The sequence below is a fragment of the Podarcis liolepis genome, assembly GCF_965112155.1.
Source record: "Podarcis liolepis genome assembly, chromosome: 2".
NCBI lineage: Eukaryota > Metazoa > Chordata > Lepidosauria > Squamata > Lacertidae > Podarcis > Podarcis liolepis.
Window position 1 is genome coordinate 36977160 of NC_139555.1, and position 26630 is coordinate 37003789.

Here is a 26630-nt window from a genome sequence, read left to right on the forward strand (position 1 = left end):
GAAAGCATCACAGCTGGAGAAAGTCAGAGGAGCTAAGAGGAATTAAATGCAGTTGGCACCAAGGGGTTGATTTCAACAAATTTGATTTTTTTTTTTCTGGAAGGGGGTGTGAAATACAAATGCGTTTGAATCAGTTGCAATCAAACATATGCAAATTTACTGAAGCACTCCCTTTAAAAAAAAACTATTTAAAGACATCATTGAAATCAGCTGCATTTATTTTTATTTTCATTTCTCACGACGCAGAGATAGCCAGGTTTCTTTGTACCACACAAAAACTAGCTTTTTCTGGAGCTGTTATCTACAATTCCCTAATGCTGACCTACTTACATTTAAATTGGGCTACAGGGCTAACACGGCACTATCCACAAACTACTTGTCAGCTTCCCCCCACCCCAGAGCTAAGGGCAACTGCTGTGCCTCTCCTAGAGCTGGGATTGAACCCAAATCAATCAACCCAAACCCAGTTATGTCAAAGTTGATCAAATTCCTTTGCTCATGAACAGATTGTCAGTTTGCAGCCCAATCCTAAATACTTTTATTCAGAGGTGTGCCCTCCTTGAGTTCAGCAGAACTTACTTCCAGGTAAGGATACTGAGGGTTGTAGCAGCTGTCCTTTCACATTAAAATCACACTGGCACCATTGAGAGCTGCATTATCTCTGTACAGTGGCACCTCGGGTTACATACGGTTCAGGTTACAGACTCCACTAACCCAGAAATATTACCTCGGGTTAAGAATTTTGCTTCAGTACGAGAACAGAAATTGTGCAGCAGCGGTGCAGCAGCAGCAGGAGGCCCCATTAGCTAAAGTGGTGCTTCAGGTTAAGAACAGTTTCAGGTTAAGAATGGACCTCCAGGATGAATTAAATTCTTAACCCGAGGTACCACTGTATTCTGAAAAGCCATTTGACCATGTGACTAAAAAATGCCTGCAGACACATACCATCTTTTAAGGCTTCCTGCAACAGAGGTTTCCCTTATTTCAGTCACGTAACTTGGTCCACAAGGGACGTGGGTGGTGCTGTGGGTTAAACCACAGAGCCTAGAACTTGCCGATCAGAAGGTCGGCGGTTTGAATCCCCGCAACAGGGTGAGCTACTGTTGCTCAGTCCCTGCTCCTGCCAACCTAGCAGTTCGAAAGCACATCAAAGTGCAAGTAGATAAATAGGTACCGCTCCGGCGGGAAGGCAAACGGCATTTCCGTGCGCTGCTCTGGTTGGCCAGAAGTAGCTTAGTCATGCTGGCCACATGACCCAGAAGCTGTACACCGGCTCCCACGGCCAATAAAGCGAGATGAGCACCGCAACCCCAGAGTCGGCCACGACTGGACCTAATGGGCAGGGGTCTCTTTACCTTTTTAACTTGGTCCACGGGCACCTGTTGCTGCAAAAGGGAATGTCGAAAATTGGCCTTTGGGGTGCAATCCTGTACACATTGTATCTGGGAATATAAGCCCCCACAAGAATTTAGGGCTTACATCAGAGTGCCCTGAGCTGCACGAAGGGCAGCTGTAATTTGCTTGTTTTTAGCCATTTCTGTCTTGAGAGGTAAGCGCCTTTGATACAGCCCCGTTCAGAACGCACGACGGTAGGATTCCATTCCGACCCCGAGAGGGCGCTCTATAGCTTTACGCGTGAACCTCGGAGCCGTGGAAGCGAGGGTCACAGAGTAGGAGTCCTAGAACGGGAAGCCCTTGGTTCCTGCGGATCTCTTCCGCCCTCGAGCCGTGGCCTGAATTCCGCTTCCGCATGAGTTGTGCGCGCGCGTGCGCTTTCGGCTCCAGGAGGGTCTGGTGGAAGGTTTGCGTTTCGCGGGCTGCGGGGCTCTCGAGGTGGCGTGGGGGGGGGAGGGGGGAGAGGGCGGCGTGTGCGGCCTCCCCTTTTCTCTCCACGCGCTTCTCCATAGGACGTGGACGGGGCTGCTGCTGGCAAGAACTTAGTCTTAATAAATGGTCAGGGTGTGCCGGACCAGGACCTGGGTTCGAATTCCGCACTCGGCCATTATGCTCACCTGGGGTGGCCCTAGCGGGGCCGGACTCTACCTCTCTCAGCCCAGCCTAACCTACCTCGCAGGGTTGTCGTGGGGAGAAGGGGGAGAGCCATGTATGCCACCTCGAATTACTTGTTGGAGAAAAGGGGTATAAATGCAGTAAATTAATGTTATCGCCTTCCTCGCCCCCGCGCCAAAATAGTCTTTTCTTCATTGCATTACTCCTACAGTTTACAGTATGCGGGAGTTTACTTCCCAGGGGTGCCCATTTGGACTTTCAGCAAGACTGCCTTGCCTCTCGTAAATTGATTAGGGGCAGCATGTAGATCTTCTGCTGTTGTGGGTATGAATGTAAAAAGATTGGGCCCAATCGCCCATCTGGTCCAACATTCTGTTCTGGCAGAGGCCAGCAAGATGCCTGTGGGAAACCTGCAAACAAGACCTGAGCACAGGAGGGCTCCTGTGGTTTCCAGCAGCTGGGACTCAGAAGCATTACTGCCTGGGATGGTGAAGGTGAAATCTTTATTGGAACATTTATTTATGTATGGGTCTGTCTGCTTTACTTGATTTTGGGTGCAGTGATGACTTACCTGAAAGAGCACCATTAAGGGAGCTAAAAAGCAAAGACAACATGGAGTCAGTGATGACTCTTTCTGGAGTAAAGGTTTTAAGAAGGGGACTTGAGAAAATGCAGCAGAGTAGGTGGGAAGTCCCATGGCTCCAGATAACAGGGAGATTGTAGAAATTGAGTACTTGGAAAGTAAAGGGAGTTGGGTGGTGTGGCTGGGAATTGGGTCATAACACTTGTTCCACCTTTCTGTCTTTGGTCTTCTGGCAGAAGCCAAATTTTAGGGGAAGTAAGAGGTTTTGAACTTGCCAGAAGATACTTAGAGGATAAAAATCCAGTTGAGAAAACAAGACAGTGGGAATTATGTATGCAAGTAATTCTTAAATTATAATATTGGACATTCATTGGAGAAATGATAACCTATTATGGGAAGGACCAAGCTACTTTTAATGGATTCAGATTACATAAAGTACTTCCTCTCAGACGAATCCTGTCACTCAGGTGGACCCAAATATACTTTAGAACAGGCTTCCTCAACCTCGGCCCTTCAGATGTTTTGAGACTACAATTCCCATCATCTCTGACCACTGTTCCTACTAGCTGGCGATCATGGGAGTTATAGGCCAAAAACATCTGGAGGGCCGAGATTGAGGAAGCCTGTTTTACAATACTGAGTGAGTGGGCCCTTCACCCTTGGTAATGGAAAGGAAACAATCTGTATACTGTACTTTTTATTATTGGTGCTTTAATTCCTAAAAGGTAAATATTTTTGCCAATGTTCATGCTTTTCTCATACTGCAACTTTCTTTATATGTAGTAGTGGAACCATCCCCAAGATAAAAGCTATTTGTATTTGGACAAGTTGACTACCATTTTGGAAGTACTGTGTTTTCCCCCCCTTGAGGTAAGACATTTGTTGTGATAAGAAGGAGGTTTGTTTAAAAAACACACCAAAATGAGTATTTGCTGCTTGGTATAAAGCCCATGGGCTGGGAAATGGTTGCTGCGTAGCTGGGCCTGCTGTGGTCCTGCCTTGTACCAGCTAGCCTGACCTTGCCCTAGATGAAAACCTGGCAGCCTCCTTTTTGGGGTCTGTCCTGTGCAGTAACAGGTGTGAGCATTCTAGCAGCAGCTTGATGGTCATGTATGATACTGCATACAGATCTGTTGCAACATGCAAAGAAAACCCAGACTGCGTTCTGTTCTGTCAAGTGTCTAATTAAGGGTGGAGGCAAAACTGAGTAACTGCTGGATTTTATATTCCCAAAAATTGAGGGAGGGAGGAGACAGGCAGCCATTATGTGTTCATTCATCTCAGCAGCCTTTGGTTCAACCTGAAACTTGCATAGTGCCTGACATAACATCATTTGAATGTCTGCTACCTCTTCCCATATTCCATCTAAAGATTGTAATGTAGATTTCATGGCTTCACGATCAGCAAACTTTTTCTTACTTTCCCTTTCCCCCCTACCCACTTTATTTATCATGTAGCCCAGGGATAGACAACATGGTGTTCTCCAGATGCTGTTTTGATCTTCAGCTCACATCATTCCTGGCCACCAGTGGCTGGATGGCACTGGTGAGAGTTGGGAGTCCAACAACATCTGCAGGGCACCAGCTTGGTTATCTATGATCTGCAGACCAGGGGTCGGCAACCTAAGGCCAGTGGGCCGGAAGCAGACCACGGAGGCCATTTAACCGGCCCATGAGCTGCCCCTGAACCGAGCAGCCTGCTTGGCGAGTCCCCACACGTTGCGCTAAACCAGCGCAGCGCAGGGACTCTCTTCCGCGGCACCAGAAATCGCTTTTGCTCGTACCCGGATGCCGGAAGTTGCTTCTGCGCAGGCGCAATTTCCAGCATCTGGACATGTGCAGAAGGGATTTCCGGCATCACACTGCGCTGCCCCGGTCCACGGAGGATCTCCACGGGAGTGATCCTGCCCCTGCCTGGTAAGCCTTGCTGACCCCTGCTCTAGACTGATGAAGAATTCTGGCAAACTTGAAAGTTGACATGCTATTAGTGGCATTTTGATGGCCGAATAAATATATGAAACCTGATTCAGATTTTTGAATTTGTCTTAATAGAGTTATTCATGTAATTGACTTTTCGAGCCCTGCTGTCCAGGACTAGTTTGAGAGGAAGGTTGAGAAAGAAGTGCAATTAATAAATTAAAGGGCATAGACATACTGCTAGTGATATCTAACTTAGTCTCTAACTTCCAGATTCTACTTGGTCCTGGGTGTGTGGCATTGATTTGTCACACTGTTTAAATTCTTTAGCTGTTTAAATTGTTATAGGGCCACCATTGCTAGATATGGTGTGTCTGAAAGATGCAAGCAACCATCCTGTGATATGAAGTCTTTTTGTTTCCTGACAATTCTTGATACCAGGGTGGGCCCTTTTAAATTCCAAGGATCGTCATGCTAAATAGCGAAGCAGAGTTCTAATATGCCTGTAGCTGATCTATTAAACATTTCATTTAAAAGTTTAGAAACATCTTCTTGTACAATGAACTTTGATCATATTAAAAATGACACCATGACAGTGACTATCAAATATATCTTGTAGGTACTGATGGACCAAAAACAGTACAGAAAAAGGATTCTCATAGGTAAGTATGACTTATTTGAGATCTACCTAAGAGGCATGCAGGGGGACCTGTTGCGTATTAGGCCATATGCTAGAGATACTAATTGTATATTTCTATTGTACAGTAGGCCTTGGAGAGGGGAAAAGATTCACTAGGGACACCAGATCTCATTTGTGCATTGTCACATGCCTTATTGGTCCCTCTGTGTGTTCTTGTTTTTATTAATTAGAAAGCCATTATGCCTCTCATCAGTGGAAGCTCAGTGCTTGAAATATGCCTGCTTTAATAATTTGTCCTAATATTCCATACTTAGCAGAAGCCACTGTCCCTGTCATTTTAAAACATGACTTGGAATGTCTTCTTACTTACATTTCAAAATAAACTTGGTGTAACTTAAAGAGTAAATCAGCCAGCAGCAAATACATTTTGAGTACAGTGGTACCTCGCAAGACAAGTGCCTCGCAAGACAAAAAACTCGCTAGACGAAAGGTTTTTCCGTTTTCGAGTTGCCTCGCAAGACGAATTTCCCTATGGGCTTGCTTTGCAAGACGAAAACGTCTCGCGACTTTGTTTCCTTTTTCTTAAAACTGTTAAAACAAAGGGTGCTTAGCTTGAACAGCTGCAGTTGCGACTTCACTTCGAGGAGCAACTGTAGCATGTGGTTCTGTAGCCTTTTCTCAGACTTTGCTCACTTTTGAAGCTTTCCCAAAACTTCTCTTGCATCCATTTGGTAAGTTAAACTTTTAAAACTTTTTGGGCGGGGGTTTGGATTTTGGGTTGGGGTGTTTGGAATTCAAGGACTTGGTGTTGGGGAGGGGTTTGCAAGAATCTGGAAGCTTGTGTGTGTTTTTTCTGCATTTTTATGATTTTCTGTGACTATTGAGCTACTCTGCTGTTCTTTAAAAAAATTTCTGGATTTGAATTTCTGTGTGGTGGGTGGCTGGGGGAACAGTTGAGGAGGGGGTTCTTCAGCAAGAAGCAAAGAGTGGAAGAGGAACCTTCTTCGAGTTGTCCCCCAGAGTCTTAGAAAATGTACTGTACGCTTTGTTGATTTTTAAATGTTTTTCTGTCATGTTTATAAAGTTAATTTATTTTCCCTTCAATTTTTGAACTGCTCTTTACAGTATGTGTGACTTTAAAGAGCAGTTAATAAACTGTTGTTGTACCAAATTTGGCTTTGTTTGGACTTTTTTTGACCATAGGAACGCATTAATTGATTTTCAATGCATTCCTATGGGATTTCGTGATTTGCAAGACAAAAAATTCGCTAGACGACAAAACTTGCGGAACGAATTAATTTCGTCTTGCGGGGCACCACTGTATACAGAATAGGTGTTGGGATTATCGCCTCATTTAAGGTTGCTGATTAATTCTTACAATGGGGAATTGCTGCAACTGCTTGGTGGGCAGCAGTTCACCAGGTAAGGCGCCTGGAGGCCTGAAAACAGAGATAGGGAAAGCTTCAATGCCTGACTATCTGGGGTGCTCATTGGACTGGGACCAACTGATAGAGAAATAAAAACCTGTCAATACAAGTATTCCAAGCCTGAACATGAGAACTGCAACTATTGGCATGCTTTTCAAGTTGCTTTCTGCCCTCAAGGGGAGAAGATTGTGTTCTCTTGTGTTGCTGAACTTGTGTTCATCTCCTGTAGGCATGGAGCAGCTTGAGCTATGCACTCTGTTATTCCACAGGTAGCGTATTAGTTTTGGTTACCTTTGTTCACAGAGTGCTAAACTATCAGGCCACCTTGGCACAGGGAGCCCTTGTGTGCAGTTTTGGAACTCCTCTGTAAAGGTGGCCGACATCATTCCCTCAAAGTTGCAACACTTAGGATCTGTCCCAAGAGTGTCTTTGCACTTTAAAAGCTGTACTCAGGCATCTCTTTCTCTGTACAGTGGTGCCTCGCAAGACGAAAAGAATCCAAGAATCCGTTCTGTGATTCTCTTCGTCTAGCGTTTTTTTTGTCTTGCGAAGCAAGCCCATTGACGGATTAGAGGATTAGCGCTTTTAGGAGCTTTTAGCGGCTTATCAGCTTAACAGATCAGCTGATAAGCGGTTTAGCGGCTTAGAAAAGGGGGGGGAGGAAAAAAACCTCGCAGGAACTCGCAAGACATTTGCGTCTTGCGAAGCAAGCCCATAGGAGATTCGTTTTGCGAAGCACCTCCAAAACGGAAAACTCTTTCGTCTAGCGAGTTTTCCGTCTTGCGAGGCATTCGTCTTGCGGGGCACCACTGTACTTAAGTCAAATACCAGGCTGGGGAGCTTTAGGTTCAGGGTGGTATTCAGCTACATTTTACTCAGAGTAGACTAACCTGGTCGTGTTCATTTCAACGAGTAAAACTTAGTTGAACACAACTCTTAAATCCTCACCAAACCATGAAGCTCACTGAGTGATCTTGGGCTATTTCATATCTCCCCTTAATTCACTACATACATGTGATGAATCATTGTTTTGGGCTTGTAAATTTCCAGCTATTAGGCAAGCATGGATCTGGGACATATTCAGAAATGCAGGGGATTGTGAGTAACTCCTACTGTTATTCACAAAGAAAACACTGGCAAATAAAGAGAATCTCCGGTTTTAATTCGGAAATAAGTGGCTCTTTTCTGTTGGAGATTATGGGGAAACACTAGCTTCTGATTTTATGTCTGAAGCTTCTGAGTTGACTTTTCCTTGCCATAATGACCATTATAACGTTTACATTCCAGGTAAGTGCTGTTGGAAGAGTGCTCAGGTTCCACAGAGGAAAGAGTTGTCAAAATTCCGTTTTGTTCTCGTGTGTCATTCTGGTTTGTGTAAAGTCGCTTCATTAAAATCAGATGTTCTATCCTAACTGTGGCTTGAGTGTTAATGTCCTGCAGAAGGCACACTTCTGAAAATATTTATTTTTGTCTACATGTTGCTAAAGAGAAATGCTCCTATCTTCATTATCCCTGCCTATATCCACTTTGTGATGTGGCATCTATCTGCATTCTCAAATTATTCTGGCTGTTGCTTCCCTTTCTGCCACTAGAGGGCGAAGAATTATACAAAATGAAGGCTTATGTCTCCCTGGTGTCTTTTCTGGTGCAAACAAAAGGCTGCAATTACATTCCAGGAATTGTTGTCATAATAGATTACACAAGGGTGCAAGTTGTTCTATGGTGGTTGGTTTTTATTATTATTATTACAGTACTGAGCTTTTAGCAACCTACTTTAGAAAGCCTGGAAGAGCATATCTTTAGAAGTTTCTGCACAAATTCTCTGCATTGTGCATATATGAGCACATACATTGCTGCTTAATTCAAACTTCTGCTTGAGATCTAAAGTTATGAGAGTGGGAATGGGGGAGAAGGAGACAGAGGGGCAAGGTGTGCATAAGGGTAATAAAATGCTGTTTTCCACACACCCCTTTAGTTCTTGTGGTGCTGCATTATTTTAACGCTTTCTCCACAACTGAGAGATCTAGAAGCACACCTTATAAAGGCTTAGTTCCTCAGGATTGCAGAAAGCCCCAAACTTCAGACAATGAGTTTACAGTCTTCTTTTACAGAGCCATCATGCTCTGTAGCATATATGTGATGTTCATGACTATGTGGCAATGGTTTCAGAATATGAAACTATTATTATTTATTCAATTTATATACCACCCTTTATCAAAAGATCCCCGGGCAGTGTACATTAAAAACAAGAGTCTTGTGTGCATACATAGCCTAAAGATGCACATTCTGCCAATAGTTTTCTTTTTCTTTTTTTATTAAAGATTTTGTTGATTTACAAAAGTGTGCAGTGTCTCTCGTGTTCCCCCCCATGTAACATTTTTACAAATCAGTTTCATTTGTTGAGACATTAGGAAGAAAAGGGGGGAAGATGGGGGGGGTCAGGTGGCGATGTTTCTATTTTACTTACTATATGTAAGGTTTGGTGTCAGGGTTGCTTGTGCAGGTTCTTTGCCATTCGCTTGTGTTCCTTTGGTGGTGAGAGAGATTGGGGTTGGCCTAGGGTGTGGTTATTCATTTGTGGTTAGCTGTGGTGGTCTTTGTTTTTATGTGTGAGTGGGGTGGGTGGGCGTTTTGGATCAGGTTAGCCATATTGATTTGTATGCTGTTGGTGGATTTTTGTCGATGTCTTGTTGGGCTGTGTATGTGATAAGGGGAAGCCATACCGGGGTGAAGGCGTCTTCTTCTATTTGTCCCCGTGTCAGTTTCAGTTTATTGGTTAATTTTTCTAATATGGCTGTTTCCCATACTATTTGGTACCATTGGTCCATGCCTACTCCTGACAGGTCTCTCCAGTGTCTGGCTAGGATGCTTCTGGCTGCTGAAAGTAGGTGGGTTATGAGTTCTTTGTGGTATAAGTGGGCATTATTGTATTCTGCCAATAGTTTGATTTGCTAGGAAGAGAATGGCTCAAGTGCATCTTCTCACTTAATATACTTGTACTTTGCATTATAGATATTCTATTAATAGCTCATCAGCTGTGGTCCCCACCCTAAAATTTGTAGCCACACTTAAACAAGCACAAAACTGCAAAAGCGGGGGTAATGCTACTAGAGCGACACAAAAGCAAATTCCTTTGAATGCCCTTTGGCAGGGGAAGGGATTGTAGAGAAGCAAGGCAATTAAAGGAGGGGGGCCAGGCCATGGGAAGCTGCAGAAAAAGTCATTTGGGCTTTGGCACAATTTCATGTTTTCTACAATGGAGAGGTCTATAAACATAAATACTTCTGAATAAGTTATTGTGTGCTAAGCTCAGTTAATATGTCCCTGCGCTTGGCAATCCTGTTCACAGACTTTTGCAATGGTCATCAGCTTGAGCTGTCAACATAGCCTAGTACGTTGCACTTCATACTTGTGTAACCTTTATCCTGATCTGTAAATGCCATGTTGGGTCAGCAGGAGAAAATATCTGGCGTCTCTAGAAAGAAGAGTATTGGCGAATGGTAAGCGAGTCCTTAAGCTTTCTTAATTAAGCTAAACAGCTGGAATTGGGAAGGGCTCCTGTTACATAATCTCTCCATATGTTGTAATGGTCATTCTGGCATAAACTGTTGGGAGTGGGTGTAGCTCGCCTGAGCTAATCACATTTTTTTTCCTGTTGATAAAACAAATGTTGGGTGTGTTGAACACATTTGCGCCAAGGATCCTGTTCCTTAGGGCCATGCACAAACTTTGTTTTGAGGTCTTAAGTGAGCCTTGTCTGCCTGCAGTAACTTCTAATCCAGCCAGGAAGTCGGAATTCTTGTAACTTAAAAGGTGATTCACATTTGAAGTTGGGAGTATAACTGGAGCAGCTATATGGCTTCTGCCTAACCAAAGACTATGTGGACATGGGGAATAACCTTTTTAGCCTTGCCTAAGTGATTCCTGTGTGCACATCTAACTGAGTAGTGAGGAGAAGCAGCAGGTGTCATATAAAAGAACGGTGGCTCCTATAACACTGCAAGAAAGTGGATCTTTGGTTGGCAAAAGGCAGGTCCCATTATCCCAGACTATTGGTCATGCTAGCAGGGGCTGATAGGAGCTTCCACCCAACAGCGTCTAGATGGTACTTTGTTGGCTGCAGTTGACCTGATCACTAGGTTTTTGTAGCTGTGCTATGTTAGTAAGCCAAGTGGTGACTACTGAGTAAGAGAAGGGAAATTAGGGTCTTTTCACTCATTCAGAGAAGGGAAAACGAGACAATGGACCTTATATTTATTTTGATTCCCCCCCCCCCCGCCCCCGGCTGCCTTTCCAGGGCAGAAAAGCCTCCTCAAGGTGGTTTACAGAAATAGGACAAAACAACTTTTAAATGTGTAGTTTTTAAAACTAAAATGGCAGCATGAAATGGTTCAAAGACAAACCAGCCAACCACAAGAAAGAAAGATGAAATACAGTGGTACCTCAGGTTACACACGCTTCAGATTACAGACTCCGCTAACCCAGAAATATTACCTCGGGTTAAGAACTTTGCTTCAGGATGAGAACAGAAATTGTGCTCCAGTGGTGCGGCGGCGGCAGGAGGCCCCATTAGCTAAAGTGGTGCTTCAGGTTCAGAACAGTTTCAGGTTAAGAACGGACCTCCGGAACAAATAAAGTACATAACCAGAGGTACCAGTGTAGTATCAGCAGCAGCTGAAAAATCCAAGCTGATGTCAATTCATTAAAAGCACATTGGAAGGTCCTGGTTTAAAATGGCTAAATAGGTGGTCAAAACAGATGCCCTGTGGGAGTGAGTTCAACGACAGGGCCACCACTGAACCAGCCTTGCAATCTGATTGACCTTAGCAATGGATCTGTGAGCAGGGCCCCGGTAGCTGCTCTTGGGAGCCAGCCAGGCTCATCTGACTACATGCAGTGTCAAAGGATGGTTGTTGTTCTGCTTTAAAGAAAGGCAATCTGTCTTTGTTGTGTAAGATTTTGTTCCAGTGCAACAGACTGCCGGGGGGGGGGGGCACATCTGACAATACCTATTATTTAACTGTTTTTATGACCTGTTGCTGTAAAGTTAAATAGCAGCTTTAAGCAAAGAATGCATCCATTATATAGCCTTTAGCTGAAAACGTCTGGGCTCAGTTCATGTGAGCAGGTAATTTCAATGCTCAACCTTCTTGTTTTTTAAAAGTAGATTGGCTGCATCACTCTACCAGAATGTGTTGCAAAAGGAAAGGGTGAGGTGAGTTAAAGGTTATATGTGGCTTGGAGAGCTGTAACTTTCCTTTTTGATGGAACGACAATGCTTAAAGGCCAGCCATTTTGCTTTACAAGTGTAAGAGCAACCTGACTGTTGGGCTCCTTTTACTTTAGCATTCTTTCTCTCTTAAATGGCTAGTTTGTCATATGTAGGCATTACTACCAAGAACCCTAAGAGGCCTCAGTTTCTCATCTAGCCTTCCCCAAACTGCTATCCTTCAGATGTTGCTAGACTACAACTCCCCCATCATTGCCGACCATTGGCCATGCTGGCTCAGACTGATGGGAGTTGGAGACCAACAACATCAGGATGGTGCCATGTTGAAGAAGATTAGTTCAGTTGATTCATTCTGCACCTCTAGTGCTCAACCTTGTAATTCATAAGACCAATCTGGTCTATGACAGTGTTGTGGAAAATGTCTCACCGAGCCCCATCTCCTCCTTTGGTCTGGTAAAGATGTGAGGCAATGCAGGGGAATGCAATATGTGCAGGTGATAATGTCATCTACCTATGCGGAGGTATTAATCTGAATAGGGATACAGTGGTATTCATAGGAAAATATGGGCCTCTATTGCAGCCACAACATAGCAGCAGCCTGTTTCTTCTGCTTCCCTGCCCCAAACATGTGCATCAATGGGTAGGGAGCCTTTTTCGGACATCAAGGTCACCTTTTAGAGAGCCTCAGGTCATTGACATGTGGAGCAACAGGTTGCACAGTACAACAATCTTCCCTGTTATCTCGTAGGTGTTCTATAGCAGGTTACATTCCATCCGTGGAAAAGCCAAAGGTTTCTATTTGCAGGTGCAAATCCCCATTTCTCCATCCATCCAGACATGCAGGAGGCATTGTCACCCTTCAGTGACACACTCCAGGCTGCCACAAAGCAGGGTTGGCAAGGTCAAAGCCTAGGGAGAGTCTCAAGGGCCGGACAGAAGCCTAGAGGGACACATTGGTGCCCCAGGACTGAGTGAACCCCCAACGTACATTCACACCCATTCATCTCAGCTCATGCTCTTTCGCACTTAGGTTTTTGTGTGGATGAAGGGGTAGGCTTACAAAGAACTTAAAATTTCCATTGTCAGTGTAGTACAGAATTATTCCCATATAGTGGCTGAGCCTGAGTAACTTGACAAACCTGTAATCCATTGAACCAAGTCCATACTGCAGATTGGTTTGGGCACTACAACAGTCATGTGTTTGCATTTGGAATGGAAGCTGGTTTGCAGGAAAAGCATCAAATGAGTTTCAAGAAACTACAGGATGCAGATAGACTCTGGCAAACATGATGTGCGCACAGCATCAAACACCAGTAGCGTGGTACATGCCCATAGTGTGTTAAATTGTTTTTCTGTAATTTTATTATTGTGAGTCCCCCTAAGCTCCCTGTAGGGAGGAAATTTGAAATGATCATTTAGCATATATTCTGGAAAGCTAGGTGGAAGGCGTTTGGACACTTCATAAGGTATTGTTAACCATTTTTGCATGATAGTCCCAGGTTTTCATCTATGCTTGGATACAATTTGATGCTATTTTGAAACAAGATGGTGGGCTCAAGCCTTCAAAACAGCACTGATTTTAACCACTGGTTTCAAAAGTGAACTGATTTTTCATTGTTTGTTTGCTTCTTAGAATTCCTGAGGTGCGAGGCTGCTGGCAGTAAACAAAATAACAAGGGAGCATGCCCCACCAAGCAAAATTTTGAGATAAAAAAACAATTACATAGGATAGGCAACAGGAAACTTAAACGGCTAACAAATTTATTTTTGCATAAGCTTCTGTGAGCTACATACTGTGGGTGTTCTCTCAGCTTCATTCTGTATTCAGAAAGCAGGGCTTTTAGAAATGCTCCAAAACAGAAGCTGTAAACCAGCACAAATTGGCTATGTAAAGTAACTACTAAATCATGACTACAACCTGTGTTTTATTTTATTTTCCTTTCTCTTGGTAAAATTATTATTATAAATTGCAAAACAGCTGTCAAAACCTGAGACCACCATATGAAATTAATACATATAAATGTTACTTTAAAAAAAACCCCACACCTTTTAAAACTTCCTGTAAAAACAGCCAGGAATCATAGTGTATACAGGATACACAAACAATCCAATATCTTCCTTATTAAACAAGAGGAATCTCTTGTACAAAGGTTCATTCTTTACCAGATGAAATTCTGTGGAAACTGTGCAAACAATTCTGTAGAGCATGTGATGTGACTTCTGATTAGACTGTTTCTGGCGTTACTAATGTAGTTCAGAGAACTGGGCACAGCTTCACTGTGGTAGTTACTGCCACCATAATATTTACCCAAAGTGCTGTGGATGCATATGTCTTGATTGTCTGCTTTTTTCCATCTCAACCAATCAGTGGTGCTCAGTAAACTTGCCACCCCCTTTAACAGTAAACAGCCCCACTCTTAGTGATGTCTTTAAAAATAATAATAATACAGCTCTGGACAGTGTTGATACTTTGCTAAGACAAAGCACATTTGTTCAAGTTTCCAGTATAAAGGTGGGCTGTTGTTTTTCCTGAACGGGTAAGAATGTTTTTTAATGGTCACTTACTCTACATGGGCCTCTAGAGGAATGATCTTATCTGCTTGGAGTAATGCCATGTGTCGACTGAACGTCAAAGAGGAAATGTCCATTCTGTTTGAGGAACACACTAATTATTTTCCGTTTTTAAAAACACAACAACAACCTCTCGTTAGCGGTTCCTGCTTCTACTTGCACTTTGGTTCTAGCATTGTGGGCTGTAACCACGCTTACCTGAAATAAGTTCACTTAAAATTAATTAGACTAAACAAACATATCTAGGATTGGGTTATAAGAGCCATTGCACTTCAGTTAACCATGTTGGAATGTAGTGTGAGGGCAGAGCTGAAATTTGGTTTAGTGTGTCTCTTTTTTCCTAAGCCCTTATCTCATCTCACAACATGGAATGGGGATGGGAAGCCACAGGCCTGGGGGCCAAATGTGACCTCCAGTCCTCTCAGTGCGGCCCTCAGGACTTTCCCCACATGACACTTTCCCTCACTTTGCACTGTTGTGGAATCACTTGGAGATGATTGTATTTCACCTGTATATTAACATGGTTGGCAGAAATAAATCTGTTGCCATGCCTGAATTTTACAGCTCACCCTGCCCGTCACTAGCATACAGCCACTAAGAGGTTGCCCCCCGGCTGGAAAAAGTTGCCCATCCCTAAAGTGTGCAGCCTGGCACATAAGGGCTGCGCTTAACCCTTTCCCCCTCATGTTGTTTCAGCTGAAAATTCTCCTCTTATTCCCAGTTCTGTTACCCAATCACGATAAAGCGTGCCTTTTCCTTTTGAGTCCCAATCCATGTAGCCACCCAGAGGAAGAGCACAAGGGGAGCAAAGGCGGATACTGCTGTCACCATTCACTTGTTTAGCAGGGACAACCTTAACCACTGAGTGTTACTCTTCAGCAGCTTGCAAACTCCTCTCTTCCTCCAGCATGTATGAAGAAGCCTGCTGGGTCAGGGCAGTAGCCCATTTAGTCCAGCATCCATTTCTCACAGTGGCCAACCAGATGCTCATGGGAAACTCTCAAGAGAGCACAAGATCTCTTGTGAGTCCCAGTCACTGTTATTCAGAGGCCTACTGCCTCCAGCAGTGAAGGAGCAACATAGCCATCATAACTGGTAGCCTTTGATAGCCTTATCCTCCAGGAATTTGCCCAAAACTCTTTTTAAAGCCATCCAGGTTGGTGGCCATCACTACAACTTGTGGAAATGAATCCCATAGTTTTAAGTGTGTGCTGTGCTCAGAAGTACTTTTTCCCACCCTGGACCTTCCAGCATTCAGCTTCACTGAACGTCCATGTGTTCTAGTGCTGCTGTATCCACGTTCTCCACACCATGCCTACTTTTATTTACCTCTATTTATACACCTTCCAAATCATTCCCTAGTGAGCAACAACAGCAAAACACCAAAAAACAAACAGAAACCGAACAACCCTGCAGCTTGCAGTCGGGGAAACTGCAGGAACACTTAAGAATTTCCTCTGAGATCAATTCTTGGTCCTTTTCCACTTGGTAAACACACAAGGCTTTTAATTCCAGGGTTTGCTGACTGTTTTGGATTTAGTGGTCCCCCAGGAGACTTCTCATCCATAAACCATCTTGTAGTTAATTGCCTGACGTCAGGTGCTTCAGTGCACTCTATGTTTAGCAAGAGCAGTGGTTTGTCCTTTCTACAAACTGCCAAGAAGGTCAGCATGTTGTTTTGGGAGTGTTCAAGAATGATCCCAAGTCTCACAGTCAGGTACGCTTTATAGATATTAAGACAGGGAATTTTTCTTGAGTGCAGGAGCATCATGGCACTTAGGTTCCCATATAGTTATCGTTAGGGCTTTTTTTTTTTAGCAGGAACTCAGTTCCAGCACTACTCAAGTGGTGCCATTACCATTATAACAGAACAAGAGAGGCGTTCATGGTGAGGGCACCTCTTTTTCTAGAACAACAGCACTGGTTATCATCTAGGTTACTTGTGCAAACTCACATAGGAGTTTTTTGCATAGGAGGGAGCTAAAAAAAGTTAAAGGTAAAGGACCCTTGACAGTTAAGTCCAGCCGCAGATGACTCTGGGGTTGCACCACTCATCTCGCTTTACAGGCCGAGGGAGACGGCATTTGTCCGCAGACAGTTTTTCTAAAGTGTTGGTGGATTTTCATAGGGACTTTATTTCCTAAAAATTGCAAACTGATCTGGAAATGTGAAGAACTGGATTTAAGACTGGAAAAACAAGAAATGGGGGGGGGGGGACGACCCTCAAATTTGCTCATCCCTCCTGCAGCTCAGTGGTGGTATGGCATCTGCTCTGCATGCAGAAGGTCCCAGGTTCATTCCCTACCATCTCCACTAGGACTGGCAATGCCTGAAACCCTAGTCATTGTAAACCAGGGGTGGGAAAACATTGCCGTGTAGACAACCTTCTGGGGATGCATGCCATTGGTGGGCGGGGCCAGAGGCAAAAGTGGGTGGAGCAACAGATGTGACTCATTTGTACAGTAGGCTACATTTCAGCCCATGCAAAAGTCACAGGTTTCTACACATTAACCTCTACATATAGGCAAGCAATGGGCACTATCATACTTCAGTATCATCTTCCAGCCAGGCAGAAGCAGTAAAAGGAAGGCATAGCACTGGCTGGTCAGCAACATTGCACGGGGAGGAGAAAGATAGGCTTGGAAGGCCGCATTCTGCCCCAGGACTTGAAGTGCTGCACCCCTGTCATAGACCATACTATTTAGGTGGACTGATAGCGTGACTTTGTAAGGCAGATTTCTGCGCTCCTGATGTTCCAAACTGCAGTGGTAACAATGCACCAATCACCTTAACACTGAATAAAAGATTCCTTCCAGTAGCACCTTAAAGACCAACTAAGTTAGTTCTTGGTATGAGCTTTCGTGTGCATGCACACTTCTTCAGATACACTCGTGTGCATGCACACGAAAGCTCATACCAAGAACTAACTTAGTTGGTCTTTAAGGTGCTACTGGAAGGAATTTTTTATTTTGACTATGGCAGACCAACACGGCTACCTATCTACTACTTAACACTGAAGAATATGTCTAATCATGCAATCTTGCATTCCTGTGTTCTTTAAAAACAGAGCAATGCTCTGTTTTGTATGTGCTCAAATAAATTAGCCCATTGTGATGCATGGGATAGAGTCCCACCCTGGCTCCAGGCTCCTGCCAGTAGTGTGTGAAGCACAAAAACAGCACAAACAAAAGTCTTAAGTCAAGAAGTGATAAAGGAAAAACTTCACCTCTCCTTGCCCTGGAAATAGATCAGCTGGTCTAAATGCAACTTTAGCCTGTTAATATAGTTCCTCCAAGAAGTTTCTGATCATGGGTGTAGCCAAGGGGAGGGGGAAGACAGCTGCCCCCCTAAATCAATAAAAATCAATTAAAATACTTAACCGATTGAGGTTCTGCCCCTCTTAATATAAAGCCTGCCCCCCCTTAACATAAATCCTGGCTCTGCCCCTGTTTCTGATCTGTTGTGGGTACCACAGCCTTGCCTAAGAAATATGGAAGCTAGTTCTATTGCTTTTATTATTTTACTCTTAATGTTGTAAACTCATCTGAATAACTTGGCAAAGCAGTATAGCAACTTTATGTTTAAAACAGACAACACAAGAGGTGGTGGTGGAATCCTTTGGACGTGACATCTCTCGTTTACTGTCACAGCCAGGTTGACATAACAAGGTACTATGATGAGAAACCAGGAATTATTTTTTGTATCCCAATGTTAGAAAACAGAGAACCATAGAATTGTAGACGAAAGGGGAAACACTAGTCCTGGAAATATTTGAATGAGCGCACTGCCTGTTTTTTAAAAAAATGTTTTTGTTTTAACAGTGACATAATTGGACGGCCATTTCTTAAATATTTAAAGAGCTGCTGGGAATAAACTGAACACAGCTGTGCAGTGACCTAAATTCCACTTGCTGTAGATTTCGTTAGAAAGTGGATTTGTTTGCTTGCCAAAAATCTGACCAAGGCCATTTGCTGCTTCAAAGAGTGCCATTGTCAGCAGAATTTAAAAAGTGTGAAGTTAGCAAAGCTTCTTCCAGCGTCATTCCTCTCCTCCTCCCTGCACCCCAATGCATTTTTGAAAATGAGCAAATGTTGCTAACGAATTCAAAATAAAGACTAAATGCGGAAGCACCATACAGGCCCCTTACCCTGAGTACTGTACACGGGGGTGAAGCTGCTTTGCTTCGTATAATAAGCACTGGCCCTAGTCATTGCCATCTATGGCAAACACTTTCCACTTCTTACTCAGCTAGGCTCTGCAATAGGAACATGTGGCATAACTGGAATGTACCCCTGGAGATAAAACAGCAACAGGCGAGACCTGATTCAAGCGCATTGGCTACTTCCCAATAATTCCTAACATTTCCATTTGCTCTCTGGTTGTCAGAGTCCTCCTCATACACAGTTTCTCAACTACAAGATTTAACACAGAGAATCAATGCACTGCATTGAACCCTTGAACCTGGTGACATTGAATAGTGATGTGTAAAATTGTTTATACCTCTTCAAGATTTATCTGAGACCGCATATATATGTATATTCTTTAAGCTCACATTATTCATGTTGCACTGAGCTATTTAGTGTACAGTGGTACCTCAGGTTACATACGCTTCAGGTTACAGACTCCACTAACCCAGAAATAGTGCTTCAGGTTAAGAACTTTGCTTCAGGATGAGAACAGAAATCGTGCTCCGGCGGCGCGGCAGCAGCTGGAGGCCCCATTAGCTAAAGTGGTGCTTCAGGTTAAGAACAGTTTCAGGTTAAGTACGGACCTCCGGAACGAATTAAGTACTTAACCTGAGGTACCACTGTACAATATTCTCTTATTTTGTATTCAGGGTTGTGCTTGATGAGGTTCTACTCTCTGTATTCCTTCGTTGTTTGATATTGCTCTCCAGTTGCAGCATCCTGAGTTAATATTTGTGCTAAGATCACCTTCGGTGATTCTAGGATCTCTTTCATGAATTGGAAATTCTAATTTTAGAACTCAGGTCTGCATGTGCATAGTAGTTGCAATTATCTACCATATTTCTCCAGCATGCATTCTTTCCAGGAAACAATCATTCTTAATTTTCTTTTTTCTTACCAAGCATCTCTGAACTTCCAGCAACTGCACTTTTGACACCAGTGATGTTTTTGCATCTGTGGCTGCATCCACATTACCACCTACTCGGCTTCTTCGCCTTCTCACCGCTTGTGTTTGAAGCTGAGTATACATGACATTAGCCGCAATCCATTTGTATCCTATAGTTTCTTGAGAATTACCCATTTGATGTGTTTCCTCTTAAAGCAGTCTCCATCTGATTTGAAAAAGTCAGCTGCCACTGGGCTGAGGTGTGTGCATTTCATATATCCTTTGCTGTATGCGCAGATGACAGCTTTGTTGGAGTTTGGGTGTCTGAGTGTGCAGAGAAACAAATTGGGTAACGTGCATCGGGTAAAGACATCCCCACCCCCTCTCTGGTCTGGACAGCAAGGTAGAAATATCCCTTGAAATGCAACAGAGGGGAAATTACCTCATGGTGTTTTAAGCCACTAATGTGTATGTTGCTTTTAGCTGGTAACTTTCCATCTGGGCTTGTAAACCAGAGAAATCTTCAGGACTGAGGTAAGGAGCAAAATATACAGCAGCCACCTTTCCATTAACTTCCTGCCAATTGTTGGCTTCTTTTTTTTGAGCAGTTTCTGAAAGGGAATGTGATTATTTTGCTTCCTGGCACAAAAGAAGTCTCAGGAGCAGCAAATTATACTGGTGAACATGCTTCTTGTAAGCCACCTTGAATTTGCCTGCCCTCGGAAAGCTGGATACAAAGATAATGAACATACTGGAAGGCAAAGATTTTGTTTAAAAAGAAACATAAAAGCTTTAATATCCTTCCGCCCACCCTGATGGCTGCTTTTGCTTTGAGCCTGCTAGAAATGTACAGTAATAGATATGTATTCCACAGAAGCACAGACAACCTATAGATTGTGGTATTGGGTGTGATATCAATAGTTTCTCGACCATCTCAGCTGTCTTTTTCTCAGTCATCATAGTATGAGAAGTGTGAGGCATTCCTGAGGAGCTTTCAAAAGTCAGTATGTGGTCTGCTGTGCTTGAGGAAGTATGCTTTCCAGCGCTCAGGTGAAGTGCCTTTGTTCTCCCCACAATTAAAAGACGCAAACTAAACAATGCAAAAATGAGCATAACATGCACATTTGTTTCATGTACATAATTTATAAATGTTATATCCTTCAGCTTTTCTCTGTGTGACTCTTTCCTCTTTTTATGGCTGAGCTCCTAATGGTTTATTAGAAGGAGTTGGGCAGGAAGTTTTTAAGTGGAAATTTTACGGCTCCCCCGACCATATCCCGTTCTGCTTCAGACTCAATGAGTTAGGATTTAGTTCAGGTGGTTCTTTCTCTCTTTTGGTCACACATGAAGTGGAGGGGCTTCCCACCCCGGACTTCCTCTCCCAGTTTCTGAGAAGCCTGAGGCTAGGAAAACCTTGCGTGAGTTGCTCACAAGATCATTGTATTCCACTGGAACAACCACAAAAAGTGACTCACAAAAAAGTCAGGTATTTTCCTACAGCCTCTGATGATTTACTTTAAGCTAAGTGATGTTGATGTACCTTCTGGGTACACACTACTGGGCCTCATCCACAGTTGCAAGTATTCAGTCAGATTTTTGTTAGGGAGTGGCACAGGGTCTCACATCCTCCCGATAATTCACTCAGCTTCTGTCTCTTCTCAGAAGGCTCCTCCAATTGCAGTTTGCAGAACACATTTCTTTATATCCCATAAGTTTTCATTATCAACTGGTAAAAGGGGTGTGTGTGTGTGTGTGTGTGTGTGAGAGAGAGAGAGAGAGAGAGAGAGAGAGAGAGCTCTATTGTGCATTTCATAGAAACTTACTGAACCCAGACCACTGAACCGAGTAAAGAAACGTGGAATGTTTGTATTGTTAATCCCTGAAAGAATTCAAGACAGGAAAGGATCCCCCCATCCTGTATATAACTTCAGAGAAATGTTGAAATCTTGATCTTATTCTGTGTCCCCCATCTTTGTTCTCCTAGCTCTTGTCATCTGCCAACATAGACAATTAGAGAGATGTTTGCTGTTGGTGATGAAAGAACCAAATGGTGGATGCTTCCATGCAAGCTGTTTTGTCTGGAGCTGTCATTCTAAATTCATTCATTTTTATGCAGCAATGTTATCTCAAACCATTCATTCTGCTACGCACCACAGTCTTCCCATTCCACCCAGGTGATTTTTTGGGGGTGGTAAAGCTTCTGCAACTTGAAATATAACACTTAAAATTAGTAATAATTAATATCTCTCAAACTTTGATTCCAAAAGTTCCATTGTAAAAAATAACAACACTGAATGTAACATTGAAGGGAGTGTTTTTTATAGTTATTATTATTTAATAATATTTTTGTTAGTTTTCAATTACAGTCCAATAATAGTCTCATTATAACAATACCAATTTATAATACAGTTATTAACGCCAATCGTTCAAATACTGAATTATATAATTTAGATAAAGTGGGCCCCCGTGTGCTAGATTTGATGATTTGATTATTTTCTTTATTTCTGTGTTGCAAAAACTTACTAATTTCAATTACATTCTGGTCATAATAATAATCACTTATACAACGATTGCGATATTAATAACTTCTATTCGTGTTGACACATTAAATGATTTATAAAATTACAAGTGAGGAACTCAGACTATATCCTTGTTCTTCCTGGGTGTGGCAATTATTCTGCCCATGGTGTTTATTCCTGTCCTTGTAAGATGTTATGTCTTTCTTTCCCCTGCTTGTTGCTGTTATTCATCATGTATAGTTGTTATTTTAACCAAATCTCAAATTTGGGCAAAATTTCAATTTGGCTTACATTTATAGAACTGACATTTCATTTAAATTATATCAAAACTTCCTCCATTTGTGTGTATGTGCCATTTCCTTTGATGTCAGCAAGATGCTTTGCGGCTTCATTAATCCTGGTGAATGATGGCACTTAATTCTGCATCTGTTTGGAAACCGTGGCAATAATTGCTTGTTAGCTTTGCAGGATGGAAATAGGAGTTTGGCTTGCCAAGGCTGTTGTGGCCACATGCTCACCCTGTTTCATAATCTCCATGAGTCAGGCTTGGGGCTTAGATGCATGCAACTTCTGGTTTTGCATAAACTTCGGGCAATAGTACATTGACTTTGGAAGATGGGAAGGCAGAATGCTGGCATCTGAACTTATTTGATCTGTCCATGATAATTTTAATGGGAACGGATGAATGAAGACCAAGCAGAAATAGTACAAGAAGCTGAGGGGAAAGAAAATGCAAGTTAACTTTTATAAACAGACTGAAAGCATAAACAGCAGTTATCGTAGCACCATTTTATCCATAGCATAACCACACATGGAATCCTGTGCACAGTTCTGGTTGCCACATGTAAAAGAAAGAAAGATATAACAGCACTGAATGAATAGAAAAAGAGAATTTCAAAGGTTAGAGCACCTTTCCTACTGAAAGGTCTAAAGAGGCTAGTGAGGGGAGGGAGACAATAAGTGAATCAAATCTGGCCCAGAACCGTTTTTAGCCTGAGAAGTCCATATTGCTTTCTGGACCACCATCTGAGGGTGATATGTCAGTGGACTTTGTCTCAAGAGACAAGTGTGAGGAGCAACAAATGTCATTTTTACTTTTGAGCTGTAGGTTAGCTTCTAAACACACACACACTTACATCTGTGCAGGAAAGAATCATTATCAGACTACAGGGACATATCCAGCCAAGCAAAAACACATGAGGATTTGAGCAGTGGCAGTGGAGCACCTGGTGAAAGTTCCAACCAAAACTTGACCAGCCTAAAGGGCTGCATTTGGCCCCTCAGACTGACATTCCCCATCCCTACCCTAAGGCAAACTGTTTCTCCTCTCACTTCCAGGTATTTGCAGCAAAGAGGAAGCTAAAGCCAATTTTTAACTGGAAGGAGGGAGGGAGGGAGGGAATCTGTCCAAGCAACCATCCAATGAGAAGCCACAGGTACCTTGTGTTGGCTGGATAGGTTTATACGCAACAGCAAGATGATGTAATGTGCTGAGGTTGTCTGATGCCAATCCAGAAATTGCTGATTTGGAAAAGTGCCCATTTTCAGAAGCTTGTGTCCTACTTTCAGGAAATGACTACATAATGAGAATCTGTGTTGCTAATTCTGTGTTGCAAGCAAAGAAGAGCTGCTTAATATGGGTTTATTTTCACAAAACGCTCTGCACTCTTGAGGAAGCCGGGAAAGGTTTTATTGCAACATATTAAATTTAAATCAAAATGTTTTTCTTTAGAATCAGGGGAGGGATATTTACGATAGTGATGAATGGTAAACTACTTTCCGTACACTTCACACACACACACACACACACACACACACATGTTAATGCTTTGTTAAAATGCTATCTATAGAGTTGTCTTCTCTGTTAAAATCTCTCTCCATTCACAAGCTGATCTTTTAAATATGCCACATATGGCCCAGGAATAATTTAATCAGGGCAGACAAAGAACTATAAACCCCTGACCTGAATAAAGAATGCAATACAAAAATACAAAAAAAAAAATACAAAATGCCATGTATTTTTATGCCCAAAAAAATCATTATACATTACAGTATAATGCTGAGAACCTTTTGTATTATCCTTCATACAGAAATTAGTTCATTTCATTACAACATCTTAGATAAGGAAAGATAAAGTAATTTGAGAAACTAGTTAAAGTGATTTCATAAAAAGGATACAATCAGTAGGGGAGTTTGGGACTGCATATATATATATATACGGTGGCTTATTAAACATCAGTTCTAAAGTATTTATTGAACAATCAGAGACAGAGTAACTTACTCTTGGAAAATTTCCACCATTCCACGTTGCTCTCTGATAATGTTGCTAACTTTTTAAACAGGCCCCTGCTCATTCGCCTTCAACAGCTTGATCTGCAGACGTTAGCAGATAATGATGCTTATGCCAATATCATGAAAGGTTTCATCTGCTGGTTTTTGCAGGTAACCTGGCTGGCTTTAAAAGGAGCTCGGATAAATTCAGAGGGCAAGGCCACTGTTGCACGCCACCCCAGTCTCCGAGTGGTGCGAGGTTCCAGGTGGTCACCCAGGGTATTTCCTTTTGGAATGAGGCACAGCAGAGACTGTGGTGTCTTTATGATATATGGTTTCTTTACACATATATACAACCTGAACCTACAATGGAGGGGTTCACAGCATTTACACCCCAAAATGGTATTGTTTTCCCACAGGAAGCCTTGGATTCAAAAAGAAATAAAACATTGCTCTCACAACTTCTGGCTTGCATCACACAATTTCTACTCTGGTCTTTTGCATTTCAAACCATGCGCTGGGGGAAGGGGCCCCATCCATTTGCCATCTCTCACAGAGCCCCTTTCCTTTATTTCCCTTAATGGCCAATCTCCTAGGCTGTCTCTACAAGAAGGTAGCCTGGCTTCTAATCCAGGGGTTAGAAGGATCTCGCCTACAGCCTGCTCTTCCACCCCAAACTCATAACAGCCACTATGAAGAATGTACCTTACTTCCAATAGCAGTGGCTGTGTGCTGGGGAGAACAATAGACTGTTGTGTTCATGCCCACCTTATGGGCATCCCATAGGCTGGCCACTGTGGGAAGAGACTGCTGGACTGGTCTGCTCCAGTTGGGTGGTTCTTATGGTTTTAAGCTGCTATTAAAGGCACAGGAATTGGGTTTTTGTTTTGTTTTGTTTTTGATAAATTAATAGACTACAATGTAGTAAATCACTTTTCTTAAGAATAATCCTGGAGCATATATATATATTAAAACAAGTCAAATATTCATTACCCTGGAGGAAGAATTTGTTAACAGTAGCTTGAGAACCTCTGATGGGGGAAAGGAAAAATAACTAAGGAAATTCCTGCACAGAACAACAAACCAAATCCCCAATTCTGGCAGTGTGAGAAGGAACCATGTGAGAGTCACAACCTAAATAACTCATGCCAGATTCTGTCTCAACGGCCATTAATAAACAGTAAAAGTTTGTGTCTGGAAAAATATTATTATGGCTTGATTTCAAAGTCTGCACTGTTTACACTCATCCTTTTCTGGTTACAGACAAACACATTGGCTAATATTTAATTAAAACAAAACAAAACTCGCTTCTTCTTTGAGGCTAAGAAAAAATGACCCAACAATAATATAAATACTGATTTCGCCTCTCCGCCCATAAAAGCATGAGAACTGTTTACAGTTGTTTTCTTGAGTAACTGCACAGAGACAGATTCTTAAAATACGGAATTGAGCTTTCAAGCTGCATTCCTAGGAGCTCTGGACTTGAGCAGAAGCTTAACAGAAGTTGCTTAATTAGAAGCTCAGTAACATGGTGGGCAACTTGAAAAGAGAGCTTGTTCACCAGGTTCAAGCTTCTCTTCCAAAACGCAGAACCAGTTGGTGCATTGGGAGTGTTCTAGGGTTCACTCTCATGAGTTGACAGCTAAGTTCACCAGACTTAGACTGCAAACACCAGAACATGTCCCAGAATCCCCAGTCAAGTGCACAGAAGTAAAATATCCAAATATAAGAATGCTTCCTGCAGAACGTGCCTCTGAGACATTCCTTCCCACGTATCTGACCCAGTGAATAGTTGGGTAGCATTACATCGACATGCCCATGCAAATTGGCCTGCTATAGGGTGTTAAGACAAGCAAAACTCTTCCTGCCCTGTGACACTAGAAAGAAACCAGCCTCCTGAAGAGCTGTGTTTTGGGCAGGATTAACTCCCACAAGTCTTTCTGAAAACAGCAGACACTCTGCTGTTCCAAGGATGATGCAATGAGATTCTGAAGCTTGCAGTTTTATAAGAATAGTGTTTGCTCGCACTAAAAACTGGCAGGCTCAGATGTTTTGGCTGTGGGATGAAGAGCCCTGGACTGGAGCAGACTGAAGCAAAAACACTGCAGGTACAGGTGCTGAAGTTTACATGGAAATTCACTTCCATCAGCTCAGATTTTCAATGGTAAGGTAAAGATGATCTGTTCTCAGAGGTGCTTTTAATTTATTTAAAACTAACATACTCTAGGGCTGAATCCTGGCATTAAAAACAAACAAAATCCAGCTTGCGCTAATTTATTATGGAATTATAATATTGTTTACCACAATTCCCCAAGTGGCGAGGAGTTTCATGGGTTTAGCACCTAGATTTTATTTCCTTTGGAATAAGGTCAAAGGAGGCTTACTGGTCT

General features: G+C 42.7%; 1 protein-coding gene across 2 annotated transcripts in view; it reads left to right on the forward strand.

Annotated features, from left to right (window-relative positions):
* The first annotated feature begins 1743 nt into the window (after positions 1 to 1743).
* The window catches only part of SEC14L1 (SEC14 like lipid binding 1), a 60894-nt gene continuing 36007 nt past the window's right edge, over positions 1744 to 26630 (forward strand). Inside the window, exons 1-3 of one of the 2 annotated variants that reach the window (XM_083487543.1) lie at positions 1744 to 2504; positions 3377 to 3463; positions 5129 to 5171. The gene's annotated coding sequence lies outside the window, so the exon portion shown is untranslated. Of the gene's footprint in view, positions 2505 to 3376; positions 3464 to 5128; positions 5172 to 26303; positions 26405 to 26630 lie in introns of those variants that run through there. The other variant, XM_083487544.1, reaches the window with a different exon arrangement.